This window comes from Saccopteryx bilineata, chromosome 9, assembly GCF_036850765.1.
Source record: "Saccopteryx bilineata isolate mSacBil1 chromosome 9, mSacBil1_pri_phased_curated, whole genome shotgun sequence".
Taxonomy (NCBI): Eukaryota; Metazoa; Chordata; class Mammalia; order Chiroptera; family Emballonuridae; genus Saccopteryx; species Saccopteryx bilineata.
This window is the reverse complement of record NC_089498.1, coordinates 52,240,840-52,266,565: the sequence shown is the minus strand read 5'-3', so window position 1 is coordinate 52,266,565 and position 25,726 is coordinate 52,240,840. Positions and strand designations below refer to the sequence as shown.

Here is a 25,726-nt window from a genome sequence, read left to right as displayed (position 1 = left end):
CTGATCCTGTGGCAACCCGGGCAATACAAGCTAACACTCGCGCCAAACCCAAACAAAGAAAGACAAGCGGAGCGGCCATTTTACCCGGTCTCCTGGTCGGTGCGCAGTTAGTGGAAGAGAGATTTCTTCCTAAGCCGCGGAAGTGGGTGCCCGTGTTGCCCCACGGAGAGGCAGGGTCAGAGGCCTTTCTGTGGGCTGAGGGCAGAGTCTCTGGGCAGCCCCAGCGCCCTGGGAAAGCCACGCACGGGAGGGAGTGAGAACTAATCCCAACGGTGGAGATTTTCCGTGCTGGAGGCTGTTTCACTCAGAGGGAACCGCGGCCGGCCTCATATCCTGGTTTGCGCGCGCAGATAAGGAGTGAGCGATTCCTCCGAGTGCCTCGGCAGAGCGCGCCCGTGTTATCGCAGAGAGGGGCAGAGTCAGGGGCCTTTGTGTGGGCCAAAGCGGAATCTCGGGCCGCCCCAGCGCCTTGCAAAAGCCGCACACAGGGACGGAGTGAGACTCAATTCCAACGCTGCAACTTTTCCCTGCGGTTGGGGGTTTCACTCAGAGCGTGAGACTGCTGGCCGGATATCCTGGTTGCAGACAGTGAGTGAGAGTTTCCTCCAAGCGCCCCGGAAGTGGGCGCCCGCTTGTGTTACCGGATAGAGTGGCAGAGCCAGAGGTCTTCGAGTGGGCGGAAAGCTCGCCTGATTATGCTAGCAGCTCTGACTGACTGAGCCTTACCCAGAGCCCTGTGCTGAGTGGAAATAGAGTGGGGAGTTGCCAGCAATTTGAGCCTCTTACTATCCAGGCAGAGGCAGCAGCAACCCCATACCTGGACTATCAGGCTACTAATTGAGGAAGGAAAGACTAGGAGAAAGGCTCCAGGAACACGGACTCTCTCACTGTCGGAGCCTATAAATGCTAATGAGTCTCGACTCCCAACGAGAATAAAGCACAATACATGACATTGCCATAGAGACTTATCAACTGCAAACCTCTACCTGAGCGTGCCAAAGGGGCAGAACCCGGGGTACAGAGTCACCGACCAGGAAGAGGGAGAGAAAAGAAAAAGCAAGAAGATAACCTCTCAAAATCAAGAATAATCTGCAGACTTTATAACCTATCCCATTTTATTATATTTGTTCGTTTGTTTCTCTTATCTTCATTCTTGAGACTTTTTTTTCCTCCTCCAATTTGGCCGATTAACTCTCTACCGGTCTTACTCTCTCCTCTCCTTGAACTACACTACCCATAAGTGTTACATCTCCCATTATCATTTCTCTTCTCTTCCTTTCTCTCCATGAGGGTTGCACTCCAAAACCCTTAACTCTCTCTCTCTCTCTCCTTTCTTTTTTCTTCTTTTAGTGGTTCCCTCTTTTTTTCTCTCTCTCTCTTTCTTTTCTCCCTCTATATTAGTTTCTTCCTTTCTCCTTTACATCTCCTCTCATTCAAACCTCAATAACAAACAAATTATCTTATCTGGGGCTCAAACCTATGTTTGTGGCATTTTGGGGGGTTTTTACTTCACCTTTTTAACTCACTAGCAGTGCTCCCATCCCTGGCTCTCCATATTATCTAGTTCTTGTTCCACTAAATACAATAGTAAGTTTTTAATTTGTCCCCCCATTTTTCCATTTTCCTCTTATTCCTCTCATCATAACTCTTAGAAAACCAACACCTAAAAGCAAATCATTTTATTCTTGACCCAAATTTTTTCCTTATTTGCTTTTTGTGGGTCCATACGCTCTTTTTTTTTTCTTTTCTTTTTTCTTTTTTTTTTTTTTTTTTTTTTCTTTCTCTCTTTTTTTCCCCTTTATTACTTTTCCCCAATTCAGGCCCTCCATCACAGGCATTGTTTGTTATAACTCACAGTCCACCACAAGATTTTCTCAAGAAAGAGGGGAGAGGAGAGGAGAGGAAAAAAAGAGGGGGGGGAATAATTTCCTTATTTAAAAAATTTTTATTTTATTTTATTTTTCTTTATTTCATTATTAATTTTTTTTAAAAAAACAACTCTTTTCGATTTGTTATTTTTTTATTTTTTTTAACTTTTTATTCTTTATTAAATCTCATTAATACTATCAACAAAACCACCCTCAGATGCCATTAAGGAAGAGAAAATCGAATATCATGGATACAAAAGAAAGAGAGGTAACACAGCTAGATGAGGAAAAATCTATGGAGAAAAAATTTAATATATTGGAAACCTTGGAGCTAAATGACAGAGAATTCAAGATAGAAATCCTAAAAATCCTCCGAGATATACAAGAAAACACAGAAAGGCAATATAGGGAGATCAGAAAACAACTCCATGAACACAAAGAATATATGTCCAAGGAAATTGAAACTATAAAAACAAATCAAACAGAGATGAAAAACTCAATTCACGAGCTGAAAAACGAAGTAACAAGCTTAGCTAATAGAACAGGTCAGATAGAAGAGAGGATTAGTGAAATAGAAGACAAGCAACTTGAGGCACAACAGAGAGAAGAAGAAAGAGACTCAAAAATTAAAAAAAATGAGATAGCCCTACAAGAATTATCTGACTCCATCAAAAAGAATAACATAAGAATAATAGGTATATCAGAGGGAGAAGAGAGAGAAAATGGAATGGAGAACATACTTAAACAAATAATTGATGAGAACTTCCCAAGCCTGTGGAAAGAACTAAAGCCTCAAGTTCAAGAAGCAAACAGAACTCCATGTTTTCTTAACCCCAACAAACCTACTCCAAGGCATATCATAATGAAATTGACACAAACCAACAGCAAAGAAAAAATTCTCAAGGCAGCCAGGGAAAAGAAGAATACAACATATAAAGGAAGGCCCATTAGATTATCATCAGATTTCTCAGCAGAAACTCTACAAGCTAGAAGAGAGTGGACCCCAATATTTAAAGTCCTGAAAGAGAGGAACTTTCAGCCACGAATACTATACCCATCAAAGCTATCCTTCAAATACGAAGGAGAAATAAAAACATTCACAGATACAGAAAAGATGAGGGAATTTATCATCAGAAAACACCCACTCCAGGAATTACTAAAGGGGGTTCTCCAATCATACAAAGAACAAAAAAAAAAACAGAACCACAAGTAAAAGCTCCAAGAAGAATACAATAAAACCAAATTTAAACTGTGACAACAACAAAAAGAAAGAGGGGGAGAAGACGGAGATTAACAGTAGCAAAGGACGATGGAGTGCAAAAGTACTCACAAAATAGTTCGCTACAATGAACAGGGTAGGGACCCTTTTCATTACTCAAAGGCAACCGCCATTGAAAAAACCACCACAGAAGCACATGAGATAAAAAAGATAGCAACAGAGGAAAGATGTATGGAATACAACCAAATAAAAACAAAAGATAGAAAAACGAAAGAGAAGGATCAAACAAGACACAAAACTAACAGAAAGCAAGATATAAAATGGCAATAGGGAACTCACAAGTATCAATAATTACACTAAATGTAAATGGATTAAACTCACCAATAAAAAGGCACAGAGTAGCAGAATGGATTAAAAAAGAAAATCCAACTGTATGCTGCCTACAGGAAACTCATCTAAGTAACAAGGATAAAAACAAATTCAAAGTGAAAGGCTGGAAAACAATACTCCAAGCAAATAACATCCAAAAAAAAGCAGGTGTAGCAATACTCATATCGGATAATGCTGACTACAAGACAGGAAAAGTACTTAGAGACAAAAATGGCCATTTCATAATGGCTAAGGGGACACTGAATCAAGAAGACATAACAATTCTTAATATATATGCACCAAACCAAGGAGCACCAAAATATATAAGACAGCTACTTATTGATCTTAAAACAAAAACTAACAAAAATACAATCATACTTGGAGACCTCAATACACCGCTGACGGCTCTAGATCGGTCATCCAAACAGAGAATCAACAAAGACATAGTGGCCTTAAACAAAACACTAGAGCACCTGGATATGATAGACATCTACAGGACATTTCATCCCAAAGTGACTGAGTATACATTTTTCTCCAGTGTACATGGATCATTCTCAAGAATTGACCATATGTTGGGCCACAAAAACAATATCAGCAAATTCAGAAAAATTGAAGTTGTACCAAGCATATTTTCTGATCATAAAGCCTTGAAACTAGAATTCAACTGCAAAAAAGAGGAAAAAAATCCCACAAAAATGTGGAAACTAACAACATACTTTTAAAAAATGAATGGGTCAAAGAAGAAATAAGTGCAGAGATCAAAAGATATATACAGACTAATGAAAATGACAATACGACATATCAGAATCTATGGGATGCAGCAAAAGCAGTGATAAGAGGGAAGTTCATATCGCTTCAGGCATATATGAACAAACAAGAGAGAGCCCAAGTGAACCACTTAACTTCCCGCCTTAAGGAACTAGAAAAAGAAGAACAAAGACAACCCAAAACCAGCCAAAGAAAGGAGATAATAAAAATCAGAGCAGAAATAAATGAATTAGAGAACAGAAAAACTATAGAAAAAAATTAATAGAACAAGGAGCTGGTTCTTTGAAAAGATCAACAAAATTGACAAACCCTTGGCAAGACTTACCAAGGAAAAAAGAGAAAGAACTCATATAAACAAAATACAAAATGAAAGAAGAGAAATCACCATGGACACCGTAGATATACAAAGAATTATTGTAGAATACTATGAAAAACTTTATGCCACTAAATTCAACAACCTAGAAGAAATGGATAAATTCCTAGAAAAATACAACCTTCCTACACTGAGTCAAGAAGAAGCAGAAAGCCTAAACAGACCTATCAGTAGAGAAGAAATAGAAAAAACCATTAAAAACCTCCCCAAAAATAAAAGTCCAGGCCCTGACGGCTATACCAGCGAATTTTATCAAACATTCAAAGAAGACTTGGTTCCTATTCTACTCAAAGTCTTCCAAAAAATTGAAGAAGAAGCAATACTTCCAAACACATTTTATGAGGCCAACATAACCCTCATACCAAAACCAGGCAAGGATGGCACAAAAAAAGAAAACTACAGACCAATATCTCTAATGAATACAGATGCTAAAATACTAAACAAAATACTAGCAAATCGAATACAACAACATATTAAAAAAATAATACATCATGATCAAGTGGGATTCATCCCAGAATCTCAAGGATGGTTCAACATACGTAAAACGGTTAATGTAATACACCATATCAACAAAACAAAGAACAAAAACCACATGATCTTATCAATAGACGCAGAAAAGGCTTTCGATAAAATACAACACAATTTTATGTTTAAGACTCTCAACAAAATGGGTATAGAAGGAAAATATCTCAACATGATAAAGGCCATATATGATAAACCATCAGCTAACATCATATTAAATGGCACTAAACTGAAGGCTTTCCCCCTTAAATCAGGAACAAGACAGGGTTGTCCACTGTCTCCACTCTTATTTAATGTGGTACTAGAGGTTCTAGCCAGAGCAATCAGACAAGACAAAGAAATAAAAGGCATCCATATCGGAAAAGAAGAAGTAAAGGTATCACTTTTTGCAGATGATATGATCCTATACATCGAAAACCCCAAAGAATCCACAAAAAGACTACTAGAAACAATAAGCCAATACAGTAAGGTCGCAGGATACAAAATTAACTTACAGAAGTCAATAGCCTTTCTATATGCCAACAATGAAACAACTGAGAAGGAACTCAAAAGAATAATCCCCTTCACGATTGCAACAAAAAAAATAAAATACTTAGGAATAAACATAACAAAGAATGTAAAGGACTTATATAATGAAAACTATAAACCATTGTTAAGGGAAATCGAAAAAGATATAATGAGATGGAAGAATATACCTTGTTCTTGGCTAGGAAGAATAAATATAATCAAGATGGCTATATTACCCAAAGCAATATACAAATTTAATGCAATTCCCATCAAAATTCCAATGACATTTTTTAAAGAAATAGAGCAAAAAATCATCAGATTTATATGGAACTATAAAAAACCCCGAATAGCCAAAGCAATCCTAAAGAAAAAGAATGAAGCTGGGGGCATAACAATACCTGACTTCAAACTCTATTATAGGGCCACGACAATCAAACAGCATGGTATTGGCAGAAAAATAGACACTCAGACCAATGGAACAGAATAGAAAGTCCAGAAATAAAACCACATATATATAGTCAAATAATTTTTGATAAAGGGGCCAACAACACACAATGGAGAAAAGAAAGCCTCTTCAATAAATGGTGCTGGGAAAACTGGAAAGCCACATGCAAAAGAATGAAACTGGACTACAGTCTCTCCCCCTGTACAAAAATTAACTCAAAATGGATCAAAGATCTAAACATAAGACCTGAAACAATTAAGTACATAGAAGAAGACATAGGTACTCAACTCATGGACCTGGGTTTTAAAGAGCATTTTATGAATTTGACTCCAATGGCAAGAGAAGTGAAGGCAAAAATTAATGAATGGGACTACATCAGACTAAGAAGTTTTTGCTCAGCAAGGGAAACTGATAACAAAATAAACAGAAAGCCAACTAAATGGGAAATGATATTTTCAAACAACAGCTCAGATAAGGGCCTAATATCCAAAATATACAAAGAACTCATAAAACTCAACAACAAACAAACAAACAATCCAATAAAAAAATGGGAAGAGGATATGAATAGACACTTCTCCCAGGAAGAAATACAAATGGCCAACAGATATATGAAAAGATGCTCATCTTCTTTAGCTATTAGAGAAATGCAAATCAAAACGGCAATGAGATACCACCTCACACCTGTTCGATTAGCTGTTATTAGCAAGTCAGGTAATAGCAAATGTTGGAGAGGCTGTGGAGAAAAAGGAACCCTCATACACTGTTGGTGGGAATGTAAAGTAGTACAACCATTATGGAAGAAAGTATGGTGGTTCCTCAAAAAACTGAAAATAGAACTACCTTATGACCCAGCAATCCCTCTACTGGGTATATATCCCCAAAACTCAGAAACATTGATACGTAAAGACACATGCAGCCCCATGTTTATTGCAGCATTGTTCACAGTGGCCAGGACATGGAAACAACCAAAAAGCCCATCAATAGATGACTGGATAAAGAAGATGTGGCACATATACACTATGGAATACTACTCAGCCATAAGAAATGATGACATCGGAACATTTACAGCAAAATGGTGGGATCTTGATAACATGATACGAAGCGAAATAAGTAAATCAGAAAAAAACAGGAACTGTATTATTCCATACGTAGGTGGGACATAATAGTGAAACTAAGAGACATTGATAAGAGTGTGGTCGTTATGGGGGGGAGGGGGGAATGGGAGAGGGATAGGGGGTGGGAGGGGCACAAAGAAAACAAGATAGAAGGTGACAGAGGACAATCTGACTTTGGGTGGTGGGTATGCAACATAATTGAAAGACAAGATAACCTGGACTTGTTATCTTTGAATATATGTATCCTGATTTATTGATGTCACCCCATTAAAAAAATAAAATTATAAAAAAAAAAAAATGAGTCAAGTAAGTTAATAATGAAGTGTATATTTTAGACTGTAGCACATAATTGTGCTGATTACTTTGAAGAAACAGACATAATTATTTAAAAAAATGTTACAACCATATTTCCAAAAGGCAGAAATCATGGCTGAACTGAAAATACAAGGGTGGTGTGTTCACAAAGAGAAATTTATTTTTTAAAATGCTTGGGAGCAAGTGAGCTGAGACCAGCAAAGGGTGTCAGCCCCAAGAGAGGATATATATATAGATAAATCAGGGCTGAACCGAAAACACAAGGCTGGTGTGTTCACAAAGGAAAATTTATTTTAAAAAAGCCTGGGTGCAAGCGGGCTGAGACTAGCAAAGGGTGTCAGCCTCAGGGAGGGATAGGACAGGGGTTATATAGATTAATCAAAGGGCCTTGGGTAAAAGTGGCTGACATCGGCTAGTGCAAGACAGTGTTCTTTTGTTTGCAGATTGGAGTGGTGCCACAATTCCTCAAAATTGTTTGTACCCTGACCAAACCGTCCCTTATTAGCAAGGCAGGTTTAGATCAGGTTTCTATGTAAGCCATTCCTTCTCCTTCAGGCCTACATTTTTCTCAAGATGGCAGGTGAGTAGCCATTTTATGTATCAATTTCCACTGACTATCTCTTATTTCTGGTCAGAAGTAATGATGCTGGAGGTATCTCTAATGTTGTGAAATAGTAATATTAGCTGTTTGCAAACTAGTGGGAAAGTCACATTGGAGAGGATAAGGTCCACAATGTGTAACCTAAAATAGTTTGGAACAAATCTGATGACCTATAAATCAGTTAAGGCAAACTGAATGCCAGGGCCTCTCCCCAGAATTCACTTAGTTGGTGATTCCAAATCATCAACACATTAAAGAGGCATCAAGTCCTCCTCTTTTTTAAAAATTAATTAATTACTTTATTTATTGTGTTTACATAGATTCTAGTGTCTCCCCAAAAGCATCTCCCTCCCCCTCCCAACATCTCCCTTACTCTGCTCCCAACAGCTCCCTCCCCCCTTCCCTTCAGGTTTAATTCCACTCCTCAGTTCACATTGTTCCTTGGATTCCTCAAATGAGTGAGGTCATATGATATTTTTCTTTCTCTGCCTGGCTTATTTCACTCAACATAATAGTTTCCAGGTCCATCCATATTGTTGCAAAATGTAATATTTCCTCCTTTTTCATGGCCCCATAGTATTCCATTATATATATGTACCAAAGCTTTTTAATCCACTCGTCCACTGTTGGATTAAAAGTGGACAACAGGGCTGTTTCCAGATCTTTGCTATTGTGAATAATGCTGCCATAAACATGGGGGTGCATTTCTTTTTTTCAGTCGGCGATATGGTGTCTGTGGGATATATTCCTATAAGTGGGAGGGCTGGGTCAAAAGACAGTTCCACTTCTAATTTTTTGAGGAATCTCCATACTGTTTTCTACAGTGGCTGCTCCAGTCTGCATTCCCACCAGCCGTGCAGGAGGGTTCCCTTTTCTCCACATCCTGGTCAACACCTATCTTGTGTTGTTTTGTTGATGAGCGCCATTCTGACTGGTGTGAGGTGATATCTCATTGTGGTTTTATTTTGCATTTCTCTAATGATTAGCAATGTTGAACATTTTTTCATCTCTCTATTGGCAAACTGTATATCCTCTTTGGAGAAGTGTCTATTCATTTCTTGTGCCCATTTATTGACTGGATTGTTTGTCTTCCTGGTGTTAAGTTTTACAAGTTCTTTAAAAATTTTGGTTATTAACCCCTTATAAGATGTATTGTCGAATATGTTCTCCCATTGTGTGGTTTGTCTTTTTATTCTGTTCATATTATCTTTAGCTGTACAAAAACTTTTTAGTTTGATATAGTCCCATTTGTTTATTCTGCCTTTTATATCACTTGCCCGTGGAGATAAATCGGCAAATATATTGCTGCAATAGATGTCAGTGAGCTTACTGCCTATTTTTCTTCTAAGATGCTTGGTTTTCACAACTTAGATTTAAGTCATTTATCCATTTTGAGTTTAGTTTTGTGCATGGGGTAAGTTGGTGGTCTAGGTTCATTTTTTTGCAGGTAGTTGTCCAGTTTCCCCAACACTATTTATTAAAAAGACTGTCTTTACTCCATTGTATGCTCTTACCTCCTTTGTCAAATATCAATTGTCCATAAAGATGTGGGTTTATTTCTGGGTTCTCTGTTCTGTTTCATTGATCTGTATGCCTGTTTTTATGCCAGTACCAAGCTGTTTTGAGTACAATGGCCTTATAGTATAACTTGATATCAGGAAGTGTGGTACCTCCCACTTTATTCTTTTTTTCAAGATCGCTGAGGCTATTCGTGTTCTTTTTTGATTCCATATAAATTTTTGGAATATGTGTTCTATATCTTTGAAGTAAGTCATTGGTATTTTAATTGGTATTGCATTGAATTTCTAAATTGCCTTGGGTAATATAGACATTTTAATGATATTTATTCTTCCTAACCATGAGCACGGTATATGCTTCCACTTGTTTGTATCTTCCTTCATTTCTTTTATCAGTGCTTTATAATTTTCTGAGTACAAGACTTTAGTCTCCTTGGGTAAATTTATTTCTAGGTACTTTATTTTTTTGTTGCAATAGTGAAGGGAATTGTTTCCTTAATTTCTCTGACATTTCATTGTTTGTGTATAAAAATGCCTCTGATTTCTGAGTATTAATTTTATATCCTGCCACCTTGCTGAATTCATTTATCAGGTCCAGTAGTTTTTTGACTGAGACTTTAGGGTTTTCTATATACAATATCATATCACCTGCAAATAATGATAGTTTTCCTTCTTCTTTTCCAATTTGGATGCCTTTTATTTCTTCTTCTTGTCTGATTGCTGTAGCTAGGACTTCCAGTACTATGTTGAATAAGAGTTTTGAAAGGGGGCACCCCTGCCTTGTTCCTGATTTTAGGGGAATTGCTTTTCATTTTTGTCCATTAATTATGATGTTGGCTGTGGGTTTGTCATAGATGGCCTTTATCATGTTGAGGTATGTTCCTTATATTCCCACTTTGCTGAGAGTTTTGATCATAAATGGGTGCTAGATTTTATCAAATGCTTTTTCTGCATCTATTGAAATTATTATGTAGTTTTTCTCCTTCCTTTTATTTTTGTCATGAATCACATTGATTGATTTACAAATGTTGTACCATCCTTGCCTCCCCAGAATAAATCCCACTTGATCATGATGTATGATTTTATTCATGTATTGCTGGATCTGGTTTGCTAATATTTTGTTGAGGATTTTAGCATCTAAATTCATCAGGAATATTGGCCTATAATTTTCTTTCTTTGTGTGGTCTTTGCCTGGTTTTGGAATCAGAGTTATGCTCAACTCATAAAAGGAACTTGGAAGTGTTCCTTCCTCTTGAATTTTTTGAAATAGCTTGAGAAGGAAAGGAGTTATTTCCTCTTTGAATATTTGGTAGAATTCACCAGTGAAGCCATCGGGCCCAGACCATTTGTTTTTGGGAGCTTTTTGATAACTGTAGTGATATCATTTGTTGTGATCAGTCTGTTTAGGTTTTCTAATTCTTCCAGATTAATTTTTGGATAATTATATGTTTCAAGGAATTTGTCCATTTCACCTAGGTTGTTTAATTTTTTGGCATACATTTCTTCATAGTATTTTCTTACAATATTTTGTATTTCTGTTGTATCAGTTGTTATTTCTCCACTCTCATTTCTAATTTTATTTATTTGAGTTCTTTCTCTTCTTTTCTTGGTGAGGCCTGTTAAAGGTTCATCGATCTTGTTTACCCTTTCAGAGAACCAGCTCTTGGTTTCATTGATCCTCTGTATTGTTTCTTTAGCCTCTATGTCATTTATTTTCACTCTGATCTTTATTATTTCCTTCCTTCTACTAACTCTGGGTTTTACTTGCTGTTCTTTTTCTAGTTCTCTTAGATACAGGGTTAGGTTGTTTATTTGAGCTTTTTCAAGCTTCTTAAAGAATGCCTGTAATGCTATGAACTTCCCTCTCAGTACTGCTTCTGCTGTGTCTCATAAATTTTCAGTTGTTGTATGTTCATTATCATTCATTTCTAGAAATTTTTTTATTTCTTCTTTGATTTCATTGTTAATTCATTTGTTATTTAATAACATGCTATTTAGTTTCCATGTGTTTGAGTATTTTTCAGTTTTTCTGTTGTGGTTGATTTCTAGTTTCATGCCATTGTGATCAGAGAAAATGCTTGATATGATTTCTTAAATTTGTTGAGACCGCTTTTGTGTCCTAACATGTGGTATCCTAGAGAATGTACCATGAGCACTTGAAAAGAATATATATTTTGCTACTTTAGGGTGAAAAGTTCTAAAGATATCTATTAAATCGAGTTGATCTAGTGTGTCCTTTAAGTCTGCTGTTTTTTGGTAATTTCCTTTCTTGAGGATCTATGTAGTGATGTTAGTGGGGTATTGAAATCTCCTACTATTATAGTATTGCTGTTGATCTCACCCTTTATATTCATCAAAGTCTGCTTTATATATTTAGGTGCTCCTATATTAGGTGCATAGATATTTATGATGGTTATATCTTCCTGTTGGATTGCTCCCTTTATCATTATGTAGTGACCTTCTTTATTCTTACTAATAGCCTTTGTTTTAAAGTCTATTTTGTCTGATATAAGCATTAGTACCCCAGGTTTTTTTTTTATTTCCATTTGCCTGAACTATTTTTTTTCCATCCTTTTACCTTTAGTCTGTGTATCTTTTGATTGGATCATTTAATCCATTAACATTTAAGGTTATTATTGATATATAGTTGTTTATTGCCATTTTGTTCTTTAAAGCTATATTCCTCTTTTGCTGTATTCTTTTCCCCCTTTGTTCTGTTTAAAAAAGGCCCATTAACATTTCTTGCATCCTTGGTTTGGTTGTAATGAATTCCTTGAGTTTTTTTTTTTTTTTTTAATCTGGGAAGCTTTTTATTTCTCCTTTGATTTTAAATGATAGCCTTGCTGGATAATATAGTCTTGGTTATAGGTTCTTATTCTGCATTACTTTGAATATTTCTTGCCATTCCCTTCTGGCTTCAAGTGTTTCTGTTGAGAAGTCAGATATCATCCTTTGTAGGTGATAGCCTTTTTTTTTCTAGCAGTTTTTAATATTTTCTCTTTATCTCTTAGCTTTGCTATTTTAATTATGATGTGTCTTGGTGTGAATTACTTTGTGTTTCTCTTTAATGGAGTTCTCTGTGCTTCTTGAACTTATGTGACTTTTTCCTGCATCAATTTAGGGAAGTTTTCAGCTATGATTTGATTGAACAAGGTTTCTAACCTTTACTCTTTCTCTTCTTCTTCAGGAACACCTATGATGCAGATGTCGTTTCTCTTTAGATTGTCACAGAGGTCTCTTAGAGTTTCCTCAGATTTTTTTATTCTCTTTTCTTTTTGCTGCTCCACTTCCGTGTTTTCATTTATCTGGTCTTCAAATCAGTGATTCGGTCATCTGCTTCATCCAGCCTGCTATTAATTGCTTCTAGTGTAGTCTTCATTTCAGATATTGTATTTGTCATTTCTGACTGGTTCTTCTTTATTATATCAATGTCCTTTTTAATACTTAGTATTTCTTTATATATGTGCTCAATGTGACCATCCATTGTTGTTCTAAGATCTTTCAGCATTCTAATAATCATTATTCTAAATTCTGCCTCTGGTAGTTTGCTTATATCTGTCTCACTCAGCGCTTTTTCTGAAGGTTTCTCTTGTTGAGTAGTTTGAATTACACTTCCCTGTCTTCCCATTTTGTCTATGTTTCCCTGGACTTCCCTGGTTGGGGCCTGGGGCATGTCAGTGGGGGTCACTGCCTGGGACTGGTTCTTATCCACTTTTTGGGGAGCTACAGGTTATCCAAATCTTGTGTCTGCTTCTGCTAGATCCAGGTGCTGTTGTAAATATCAGCTGCACTCCTAGGCTTGCTTTTATCTACCCTTGGCCTGGGAGAAGTTATTTTAAAAGTTAAAGTTCCTCTAAAATCCACTTTCTGTTGTCTTTTATTGCTGGCTACTTGTTGGGCTCAGTACTGTAATTCAGTGATTAGGTATGGTATTAGATGTGGCCCACTTCTTAGCCTCAGGTGTCTTTCTATCTAGATAGTGTAGTTCCCATTGTGTGGTCTGTCTACCAGGCCACCACTGCTGTTGCTGCCCTGGGGTTTTAGGTTCAGGTGCTGCTGGCTCCAGCCCACCTCCACAACAAGTCCTCCTCTTAATAGCTACTTTATTGTTACAAATAGCTTCTTTTCTAGAACAGGGAAAGGTAATTAGGATATCATAGTTTGGTACAGCCAGCATTAGCATCATGCCTTTCAGTGATGAAGATTAATAAGAGTAGCCATAATGATAACAAAAAATTATAATAAGTCTAATTACCAATATTCATCTTAGGATGGTGAGCAGTTGTTAAAAAATTTCTTTAGAAGTGAGAGTTCAGTCACATATATTTTTTTCACCAAATAGGAAAAGCTTTAATGCTAATTAGGAAGGAAGATTACAAATTCAAAAGTCAGTCAGAGTGCACCCTGATTGTTCTTTATTAACGTTATTTTTTCTCTCCCACCTTCAGTTTTCTGGCCATTAAGCTTTTTTCAAAAGCTGACACTAAATTTAATGACAGGAGCCCCAGGAAGCCTTCTGATTTCCACTTAAAACAACACTTTCCAGTTCGTTATAGAAAAGTTTCTCATCTATTTGCACTTGAAAAATGAGATCCATTCCTCAAAGGTGTCAGGGACTTGTATGCCTAGAAAGCCACTGTCTACTAGTGCTTGTCTTAAGGCACATGATATAATAACCAGAAAGGAGTCCAAAGAATTAATGTCTTGTCCACTACTTCAAAATCTGCTGCAAATATCTTTTGCAAATGACTTTACTTTTTGGCAAGTAAGCCCCTCATTTCATATACAAACTAAAAAAAGCTGGAACTGGTTGGTTTTTCCTAAATTCTACAGATCATGTAAATCACCCAGGATATTGTGGGAGGCATAGATTGTTACTGTGATTTGCCAAACTCACTATCAGAACCTCCAGGTAAGAGAATATACAATCAGATTGAGATTAAATGTAGAAAATTGTTTCCAGTACCCAGGACTGTGGAAGACAGGAGAGTGTCCAGGACCACATGGAACTGACTCCACTTCCTGCCAGGTAAGGATACACCTTGATGATGCTGTGTTTGGTGCACAAATCAGCAAAGCACAATACTTGTCAACATTACTTTCACAGAGGTTGTGAAAGTTTTTCTGTAAAAACCCACAAAGTGAATATTCCAGGCTTTTGGGTGATGTGGTCTCTGTTGTGGCTACTTAGCTCTTACTGCAGCATGAAAGCAGTCTGAGACAATAAAGAAATGACTGTGGTTGGCTTACAGTAAAACTTACATTTGAATTTTACATAATTTTCATATGGTATGAAATGTTACTCCTCTTCCCATTTTTTTTTCAACTATTTAAAAAGATAAAAACTAGCCTTAGCTCATTGGCCATACAAAAATAGGTAGCAGGCAGTTTGCTGATCCCTGTCTTAAATGGAAATGCTAAAATTATTAGTTAACATCTTCTTATATTAAAGTGAAAGCCAGATTGTAATTGTCACTTTTTTTGCCAGAAGGAAGTGTCACTTTTTTGATCCTAGCTGGTTCCCAGCTGTCTCAAGTGTTATCAGCATCTGTGTATCCATAGCAAGAGGGGACATAGGAAAGGCCACAGAGATAGGCTGTCTGTTCCTGCTGGACTTAGCCACACACTTCCATGAGGTTCTGTTTCCTTAATATACTGGGACTTTAGAGCACATGAATGAATGGGCATGTGTTTGTGTGTGTACATACCTGTTCATGTGTATGTATGTGTGTGTTCTCTTTGCTGCCAATCTGTAACCTGACCTGCAATGGTATAATTGCTATTTAAGATTCAGGTTTCCACGGAGATCTAAAAATGGAATATTGCTCTGAGTACTGAGAGTTGCTCTAGCAAATTAATTGAACCTGAGGAGGGAATTGAAGGAAATTGATTTATAGCCAATCAGTAGGAAGTACAGGTAACAACCTGCACTGTGACTGACATCTAGAGTCCAAAGAAGGGGTTGTGGGAACCCTGGCGTATAGCTAGTCAGAAGTAAAAGTGACAACCTGAGATTCTGACTGGCATCTGAAGTGAGGTGTGTGTGTGTGGGGGGGGGAGTGAATAGTCCCACAGGACTGAATCTTTAACCTTTGGGATCTGATGTTATTTCCAGTTCCATAGTGTTAAAATTGATCCAGCTGGTGTCTCAAGAACTGGTGGCATAAGCCTGACTAGGTGGTGGTACAGGGTTTAGAGCATCAGACTGGGATCCAGAGGATCCAGATTCAAAATCCCAAGGTCACTGGCTTGACCGTGGACTCATCTAGCTTGAGCATGGGCTAACTAGCTTGAGCAAGGGGTTGTTGGCTTGAGCGTGGGATCATAGACAAATATACTTGATGCCACTGAACCATACATTTAAAAATAGTTAAAATGGGCCCTGATTGGTTGGCTCAATGGAGAGAGTGTTGTCCCGGTGCACAGGTTTGATCCTTGGTCAGGGCACATATGAGAAGAGCTATCCATGGCACAACTAATCAGAACAATTAATTAATGCTTGTCTCTCTTCCTCTTTCTCTCCCTCACCCTCTCTTAAATCAATGGAAAAAAATTTAAGTGACAATTCTTATGTTATTTATATTTTACCACAATAAAAGATATATAGATTAAAAAATAAAATGCACGGTTTTAGGTTACTTCCTAAGCTATATTTCAGTAATTCTGAGGTGATGTCTAGAAATCTGTATTTTAAGCAACTCACCCTGTGAATCATATGATCTGGTCTATTTAAGAAGATAGTAACAGAGTAAAGATATTAGCACAAATTGGAAATTCTTGGTGCAGTTAGGGCCTAACCTTCTCTAGAGATGCTAAAATGACTTTTCTAGTTAATACATATAAAATAGGTTTTCAAAGTGATATCATCAGAGTACAAACCACTCAACACTAAAAGGTAAGGCAAGGTTGTTGACCACGAGGTCCTGAGAGCAAAGCTTCTACAAGTGATACTCAGGGGGGAAATGATGCTATGCAAGAAATATTCAGGGAAAATGGGTCCTAAGCAATCAGTCTATGATGTAATGATGACCATAAGACAGGACAGAAGGGTCGTTTTGCTGGTGTTCTGCAAACACTGTGGCAATTCTGAAATACTGGGACACTCAGTAGCACACAGAGCAAGTAAATCTACAGTAATCAGGAATGAGGAGGCTCTGTCTGAGCAAACAGGTTGGGGAGGCCACACAGCTAGGACAGCTTTGCTCTAAACAGTGGTGACAGCTGTGAACCACAGGGCAACCTTCCTTGGAATAAACTGTTCAACAGCATCTCTGGGCACAAACAGCAATCCCCATCATTCGCACCACCTCTGAATACAAAAGACAAAGCTGGCTGTGTCAATTCCACTGTGGGTCAAACATTGAAAGAGTCTATTAGCCTTGCCATTATTTTTCCTATTTCCAAACTCGTACTCACTTTCAGTTTACTTTCTATTTTTCTTCATGTTCCTCACTGTTCGTTCCCTCAGTCCCAGGTTTTCTAGCCCAGCTTTCAATTCAGATTTGTCCTTTATGTCAGTATCATCCCGTAATTCTGATTGCTGCATGTTTCTAACCACAGTAACTTTCTTCCTTAAACCTTTTATTTTGAACAGAAATACTTTTTAAAATATGCTCAGAGTGATGTACTGATTTTTTGATACCTATTTTATTGTGTAATTAAATTATTAAAAAACATTCTTGATGGAATTAATAATAGTAACAGCTAATAATATATTCTCATTTTGTGACATTTATTGGGCTCAGTGCTTTATGTAGATATATTTATTTATTTACTTTTTAAATTTTTTATTAATTTTAATGGGGTGGCATTGATCAATCAGGGTACATAGGTTCAGAGAAAACATCTCCAGGTTATTTTGACATTTGATTATGTTGCAAACCCATCACCCAAAGTCAAATTGTCTTCCGGCACCTATCTGGTTTTCTTTGTGCCTCTCCCCTCCCCCCACCCCCTCACTTTCACCCCTTCCCTTCTCCCCCCCATAACTACCACACTCTTGTTCATGTCCCTGAGTCTCATTTTTATGTCCCACCTATATAAGGAATTATATAGTTCTTAGCTTTTTCTGGTTTTTTTATTTCACTCAGTATAATGTTATTGAGGACCATCCAATGTGGATATATTAAATATTTTAAAACAGCGGTTACCGATCTGGTATTTAAAGGGCTTGGAAATCATCACTTTCATCCTCACAAGAAAAAAGCTGAATTGAAAATCAATAACATTTTTAGATCCATCAGAAAAGTGAGGCCATGGGGCAAATTGCTACCCTGAAAACTGGAGAGACAGACACTAAGATACAGAGATTCACAGGTTAGCAACAGGGGGCATTAGCTCCCAGCTAGATCCAGCATAGAGAAGAACACTTTATCAGTGATGCATCGCTTGAGGCTCAGTGTGGACTAGCTTGAGAGACAGAAACGCCTAGGAGGCCCAGTCTGGGGGGGGGGGTTACCACACATTTCCATGAGTTTTACCCCCAGAAACTTTAACAGGTTCTTACCCTGAAGATAGAGGGAAAAATTCTCTGTGCTTCTTTTAGAGAAAGAGAAAAAGTAATGATTTTGAACTACACTCAGAGTTTTCTGTTCTCTTCAGGAAAACCTGCCCTTGAGGGAAACTATCTTATTGGAGCCTCAAGGGGGTTTTACCAAAGATTAACCAAGCAGCTGAAGAAATTATTCAACTCCACCTTTCTCTAGCCTTTGATGTGGGGGAAGAGAAATACTTAAGTCAGGCTCATTAAAAGACTGAGACCAAATCACAGGACTATAGAATAAATCCTCTGCCCTTACATCTTACCACCTATGATGGTTAATTTTGTCTGTCAACTTGTCTGGATCACAGGGTGCCCAGCAATTTGGCTAAACATTATTTCTGGCTGCGTCTGTGAAGGTTTTTCTGGATGAGATTAGCACATAAATCAGTGGGCTCAGTAAAGGGCTTATTCTCCCCAATGTGGGTGGGCTTCATCCAATTGGCTGAGGGCCTGAAATGAACAAAAATAGCAGAGGAAAAAAGAATTTGGCCCTTCCTGCCTTATTGTGTAAGCTAGGACATTATTCTGCTCTCAATGCTCCTGGTTTTCAGGCCTGAAATCTACACCTGACTTTACTGTCTCTCCAGCATGGAGGAAGCAGGTTGTGGGATGTCTCAGCTCTGTAATTGCATCTCTCTGTGTCTTTCTCTCTCTCTCTCTCTCTCTGCACCCCAACATGTTTATAAATGCTCCAATTAGTTCTACTTCCCTAGAGAACTCTAATAGTGCTCCTGTATGATAACTGGGGATCTCAGCAAAAAGACTGAAAGTCTCAGAACCTACTTAAGAAGGAGTTTTCAGGAAAATCCAAAGACAACAGAATAAAAGAAAACAAGGATGCTAGAGGAAATTTTAGCCTTTGATGCCACAGCTAAAATGAACAGCAAGCACAGCCTAATTTTTATCCAAATAAACATAAAACCTCTCACTAAAGGTCTATATCCCTCAATTCTTTCTATCAAATATATCATATTTGACTTTCAACAACAACAACAAAAATCACAAGGCATGCTAAAAGACAAAACCATAATTTAAAGAGACAAAGTGAACGTCAGAACCAAACTCAGATATTTGGAATTATTATACAGTTAATTTAAAATAACTGTGAATAATGTACTAAGAGTTCTAATGGAAAAAAAAGGACAACACACTAGAGCAGATGGGTAAGATAAGCTAGGAGGCAAAAACTCTAAAAAATATTCAAAAGGCCCACCTCAGAACAAAAGATATACATAGACTAAAAGTAAAGGAATGAAAAAAAGTATTTCACGCAAATGAAAATGAAAAAAAGGCTGAGGTATCAATACTTATATCTGACAAAATAGACTTTAAAACAAAGGATATATAGTAAGGGACAATGAAGGTCATTCCATAATGCTAAAGGGAACAATCCAATAGGAGGATATAACCATTTCAAATATCTATGTGCCTAATATAGGAGCAGCTAAATATATAAAGCAGATTTTGATGGACATAAAAGGTGAGGTCAACAGCAATATTATAATAGTAGGGGATTTTGATACCCTACTAACATTAATGGATAAATCCTCCAGACAGAAAATTAACAAAAAAACAGCATACTTAAAGGACACACTAGATCAACTGGATTTAATAGATATCTTCAGAATCTTGCACCACAAAGCAGCAGAATATACATTCTTTTCAAGTGCTCATGGTACATTCTCTAGGACAGATCATATGTTAGGACTCAAATTGAGTTTCAATAAATTTAAAAAGCTTGAAATCATATCAAGCATCTTCTCTGATCACAATGGCATGAAACTAGAAATCAACTATAATAGAGAAGCTGAAAAACATTCAAACACATGGAAACTAAATAGCATGTTATTAAATAATAAATGGGTTAACAACAAGATCAAGAAAGACATAAAAATTTTTTGAAACAAACAAAAATAAACATAAAACAAATCAAAATTTATGGGACACAGCAAAAGCACTTCCAAGAGGGAAGTTCATAGCATTACAGGCATACCTTAAGAAGTAAAAAAAAAAAGCACAAATAATCAACTTAACCCTGCATCTAAAAGAACTAGAAAAAGAAAAACAAATCCCAGAGGAAGTAGAAGGAAGAAAATAATAAAGATCAGAGTAGAAATAAATGACAAAGAGGTTAAAAAAATACAGAAGATCAATAAAACCAAAAGTTGTTTTTTTGAAAAGGTAAACAAGATTGATGAACCTTTAACCAAATTCATCAAGAGAAAAAGAGGGAGGACTCAAATAAATAAAATTAGAAATGAAAGTGTAGAAGTAACAACTGACACCACAGAAATACAAATAATTGTAAGGAAATACTATGAAATACTGTATGCCAAAAAATTGGACAACCTAGGCGAAATGGATAAATTCCAAGGAACACATAATCTTCCAAAACTCAATCTGGAAGAATCAGAAAACCTAAACAGACTAATTACAACAAATAAAATTGAAACAGTTATCAAAAAACTCCCAACAAACAAAAGTCCTGGGCCAGATGACTTCACAGGTGAATTTTACCAAATATTTAAAGAAGAACTAACAGCTATCCTTCTCAAGCTATTTCAAAAAATTCAAGAGGAAGGAAGACTTCCAAGCTCCTTTTATGAGGCAAGCATAATCCTCATTCCAAAACCAGGTAAAGACAACTCAAAAAAAGAAAACTATAGACCAATATCTCTGATGAACTTAGATGCTAAAATTCTCATCAAAATATTAGCAAACCAGATCCAGCAATACATGAAAAAAATCATACATCATAATCAAGTGAGATTTATTCTGTGAAGGCAAGGCTGATACAGTATTTGCAAATCAATCTAATGTAATTCATCACATAAAAGGAAGGATAAAAACCACATGATAATATCAATAGATGCAGAAAAAGCATTTGATAAAATCTAGCATCCATTTATGATCAAAACTCTCAGCAAAGTGGGAATACAGGGAACATACCTCAACATGATAAAGGCCATCTATGACAGACCCATGGCCAACATCATATTCAATAGGCAAAAATTAAATGCAATCCCCTTACAATCAGGAACAAGGCAGGGTGCCTCCTTTCACCACTCTTATTCAACATAGTTCTGGAGTCCTAATCACAGCAATCAGACAAGAAGAAGAAATAAAAGGCATCCAAATTGGAAAAGAAGTAAAACTATCATTATTTGCTGATGACATGCTACTGTACATAGAAAACTCTAAAGTCTCAATCAAAAAACTACTGGACCTGATAAATGAATTCAGCAAGGTGGCAGAATATAAAATTCATATTTAGAAATCAGAGGCATTTTTATATACCAATAAACTGTTTGAAAGAGAAATTAAGGAAACAATTCACTTCATTACTGCAACAACAACAAAAAAATAAAGTACATAGGAGTAAATTTAACCAAGGCTATAAAGGACTTGTACTTGGAAAATTATAAAACATTGATAAAAGAAATCAAGGAAGATACAAACAAGTGGAAGCATATACCATGTTCATGGATAGAAGGATAAACATCATTAAAATGTTTATATTACCCAAAGCAATCTATAAATTTAATGCAATTCCTATTAAAATACCAATGGCATAGTTAAAAAAATATAGAACCAATATTCCAAAAATTTATATGGAACCAAAAAAAAAAAAACACCCACAAATAGCCTCAGCAATCTCTAAATAGAAAAATAAAGCAAGGGTTATCACACTTCCTGATACAAGTTATACTACAAGGCCATTGTATTCAAAAGAGCTTTGTACTGGCATAAGAACAGGCATACAGATCAATGGAATAGAACAGAGAACCCAGAAATAAACCCACATCCTTATGGTATTGATATGTGACAAAGGAGTTAAGAGCATACAATGGAGTAAAGACAGTCTTTTTAATAAATGGTGTTGGGAAAATTGAATGGATACATGCAAAAAAAATTAAATTACCAACTTACACCATTAACAAAAATAAATTCAAAATGGATAAAAGACTCAAATGTAAGTTGTGAAACCATAAACATCTTGGAAGAAAACTTAGGCAGTAAACTCTCCGATATCTCTCATAGCATATTTTTGCTGATATATCTCCATGGGCAAATGAAATAAAGGACAGGATCTACAAATAGGACTATATCAAACTAAAAAGCTTTTACACAGCAAAAGACACCATGAACAAAATAAAAAGACAATCTACAAAATGGGAGAACATATTCGCCAATACATCTGATAAGGGGTTAATAACAAAAATTTATAAAGAATTTTTAAAACTCAACACCAGGAAGGTAAACAATTCAATTAAAAAAAAATGGGCAAAAGAAATGACTTCTCCAAAGAGGACATACAGATGGCCAATAGGCATATGAAAAAATGTACAACATCACTAATCATCAGAGAAATGCAAATTAAAATCACAATGAGATACCACCTCACATTTGTCAGAATGGTACTCATTAACAAAACAACACACGATAGATGTTGGAGAGGGTATGGAGAAAAGAGAACCCTCCTGCACTGCTGGTGGAAATGCAGACTTGTGGAAAACAGTATAGCAATTCCTCAAAAAATTAAAATTGAAACTATCTTTTGACCTAGTCATCCCACTGTGAGGAATATATACTAAGAATACCAAATCACCAATTTAAAAGAGGATATGCTCCCCCATGTTTATTGCAGCATTGTTTACAATAGCCAAAATCTGGAAACAGTTCAACTGTCTGTCAGTGGACAAGTGGATTAGAAAGCTGTGGTACATATATACACAGTGGAATACTACATGGCTGTGAAAAAGAAGGAAATCTTACCTTTTATGACAGCATGGATGGACCTGGAAATTATTATACTAAGTGAAATAAGAGAAAGCCAAGCAGAGAAAGAAAAATATCATATGATCTCACATATATGTGGAATCTAAGGAACAAAGTAAACTGAGGAACAAAATAAAGGTAGAGGCAGTGTCACAGGGACTAGAGGGACAGCATTCAGAGGGAAGAGGGATAAAGGTAATAGGATCAGAAAGGGTAAAGGGATCAGTGAAACTATATATACGTAATACAGAGAGATAGATAACAGGACAGCAAATCCTAGGGAAAGGGAGAGAGAGTTAGGGGGGGCATAAGGAGTATAAAAAGGGACACAGGAGTGGGTGGGGGTGAGAGAGTTATATTCAGTGGGACACTTGAATCCATGCAATCAAAATAAATTAAAAATTAATAAAAATTAAAAAGAATATTCAAAAGGTAATACTAGAGCCCTGGCCGGTTGGCTCAGCGGTAGAGCGTCGGCCTAGCGTGCGGAGGACCCGGGTTCGATTCCTGGCCAGGGCACATAGGAGAAGCGCCCATTTGCTTCTCCACCCCTCCGCCGCGCTTTCCTCTCTGTCTCTCTCTTCCCCTCCCACAGCCAAGGCTCCATCGGAGCAAAGATGGCCCGGGCGCTGGGCATGGCTCTGTGGCCTCTGCCTCAGGCGCTAGAGTGGCTCTGGTCGCAATATGGCGACGCCCAGGATGGGCAGAGCATCGCCCCCTGGGGGGCAGAGCACCGCCCCTGGTGGGCGTGCTGGGTGGATCCCGGTCGGGCGCATGCGGGAGTCTGTCTGACTGTCTCTCCCTGTTTCCAGCTTCAGAAAAATGAAAAAAATAAAATAAAATAAAATAAAAGTAAAAAAAAAAAAAAGGTAATACTAGAAAACATGTTAACAGAAACTCCCAAACCTGCAGTACAAAAATAAAAAAGAAACAGAAAGAGTATTCAAAAACTGAAGGACAATTATAGAAGTTGTAATATATGTTATGGGACTATCTACCAGAAGAAGAGAGAAAGAAATAGGAAAAATGATTGATGTAAAAATAGCTGAAAATGTTCCAAAATTAATGACAGATACAAGTACTGATTCAGGAAGCTCCGAGAACATAAAGCAGATAATACTAAAGTAGGCATATCATATTCAAACTGCTGAAAAGCAGACACTGAGAAAAACTTGAAAGAAGGCAGAAGAATAAAAATATTTTATCTATAGTGAAAGAGGATGATAATTACATCAAACTACTTGTCAGAAATCACACAAGCAAATAGGGTGAAATATTTAAAGTGTTAAAAAAAGAAATACCATCCTAGAATTCTGTATGCAGTAAAATTATCCTAATAAGTTAAAGAGAAAATGACTTTCTCAGAAAAAAAGAGAATTTGTCACTAATAGACCTTCCTTGTTAGAAATATTAAATAAAAAGTCTTCAGAGAAAAACAGAATATAGCTCAGAAACTCATATCTATATTAAGAGAGGAAGAGTGTTAGAGAAAGAATGATGAAGGTAAGGTAAGTTATTTTTCTTATTCTTAATTGACCCAACAGAAAGCAGTTGGATCAAAATAATACTTACAATAAGTGGACTATTATATCTTAGAAATAAATAATGTCAGAAAAATGGAAAAATACTCTGTTACAAGTATTTGTACTACTTATGAATGATATGATACCATTTGAAAGAGGAGTTAGATTAGCTAATTCATTAAGACAGGAGAAAGAAAATATATTCAGATGGAGAAGAAAAATAATGAAACTATATTTGTTCACAGACTGCATGATTGTCTATATAGAAAATTTAAAAGAACTGACAAAATACATAAACAAATAAATATACAAAGAAACAAACCTCCTAAAACTAATAAGTAATTATAGTGGGGTTGAATGACACAAAGTTAATACAGGGGGTCCTCGAGTTACGACAGTCTCGACACACCACATTTCGAGTTTACAGTGCTTACTCCCATAAAAACTTTAAAAAATTGAGATATGAGTGTTTTGGCTTATGCTGTTATCATCGTACTTATGGTCTACATGGGTAGACTATATAGTATGGTTGCATGCAGTGGAAGAATACACAGTACAGTGTACATACAGTACTGTAAATTTATGTCCTTTCCTTTTTTCTGTGGCTTAGTTCTGTTTTTAAGTTCTAAATTATGACTCTACAACTGTGCTAGGATAGGTAATGGACTTAGGCTAGGGTGTATTTCACCTTACACCAAAATTCCAAAATTCGGGCTACGTCACAGTTGTAGGAACAGAACTGTTTCATAACCCAAGGACCCCCTGTATTCAAAAAAGTTCACTGATTCCTTATATTATGGCATGAACATGTGAAATTTGAAATTGAAAATACAATATCATTTATATTATCAAAACTACAGAGATAGTAAAAGGGAGAATGGAGAAATAAAACAAGTGAAATAGAATTTCTAAGGCAGTGAAACTATTCTATGTGATGCTGTTATAGTGGATACATGACATTATGCATTTAGCAAAGCCCACAGAAGTATGTAATACAAAAGAGAATTCCTAAATGTAAACTGTGGTCTTTGATGAATAACAATGTTTCAATGTTATATAACATGTGTACCATACCAAGGGAAGATATTAATAATAGGGGAAGCTGAGGGCAGGAAGAAGGGAGTATATGGGAACTCTCTATATTTCTTGTTCAATTATTCTGTAGAAGTAAAATTCTAAATAATAGTCTATTAGTAAGAAAAATGATAAAAAAAAAAAGAAAATGAAAACAGGTCTGTGATGTAAGACTACGATCATTATTTT

General features: G+C 36.6%; 1 protein-coding gene across 2 annotated transcripts in view; it reads right to left on the bottom strand.

Moving 5' to 3' along the window:
* Nucleotides 1-25,726, bottom strand: part of PRKG1 (protein kinase cGMP-dependent 1) — a 1,486,994-nt gene that overhangs the window by 385,710 nt on the left and 1,075,558 nt on the right. The gene's annotated exons all lie outside the window — the stretch shown is intronic.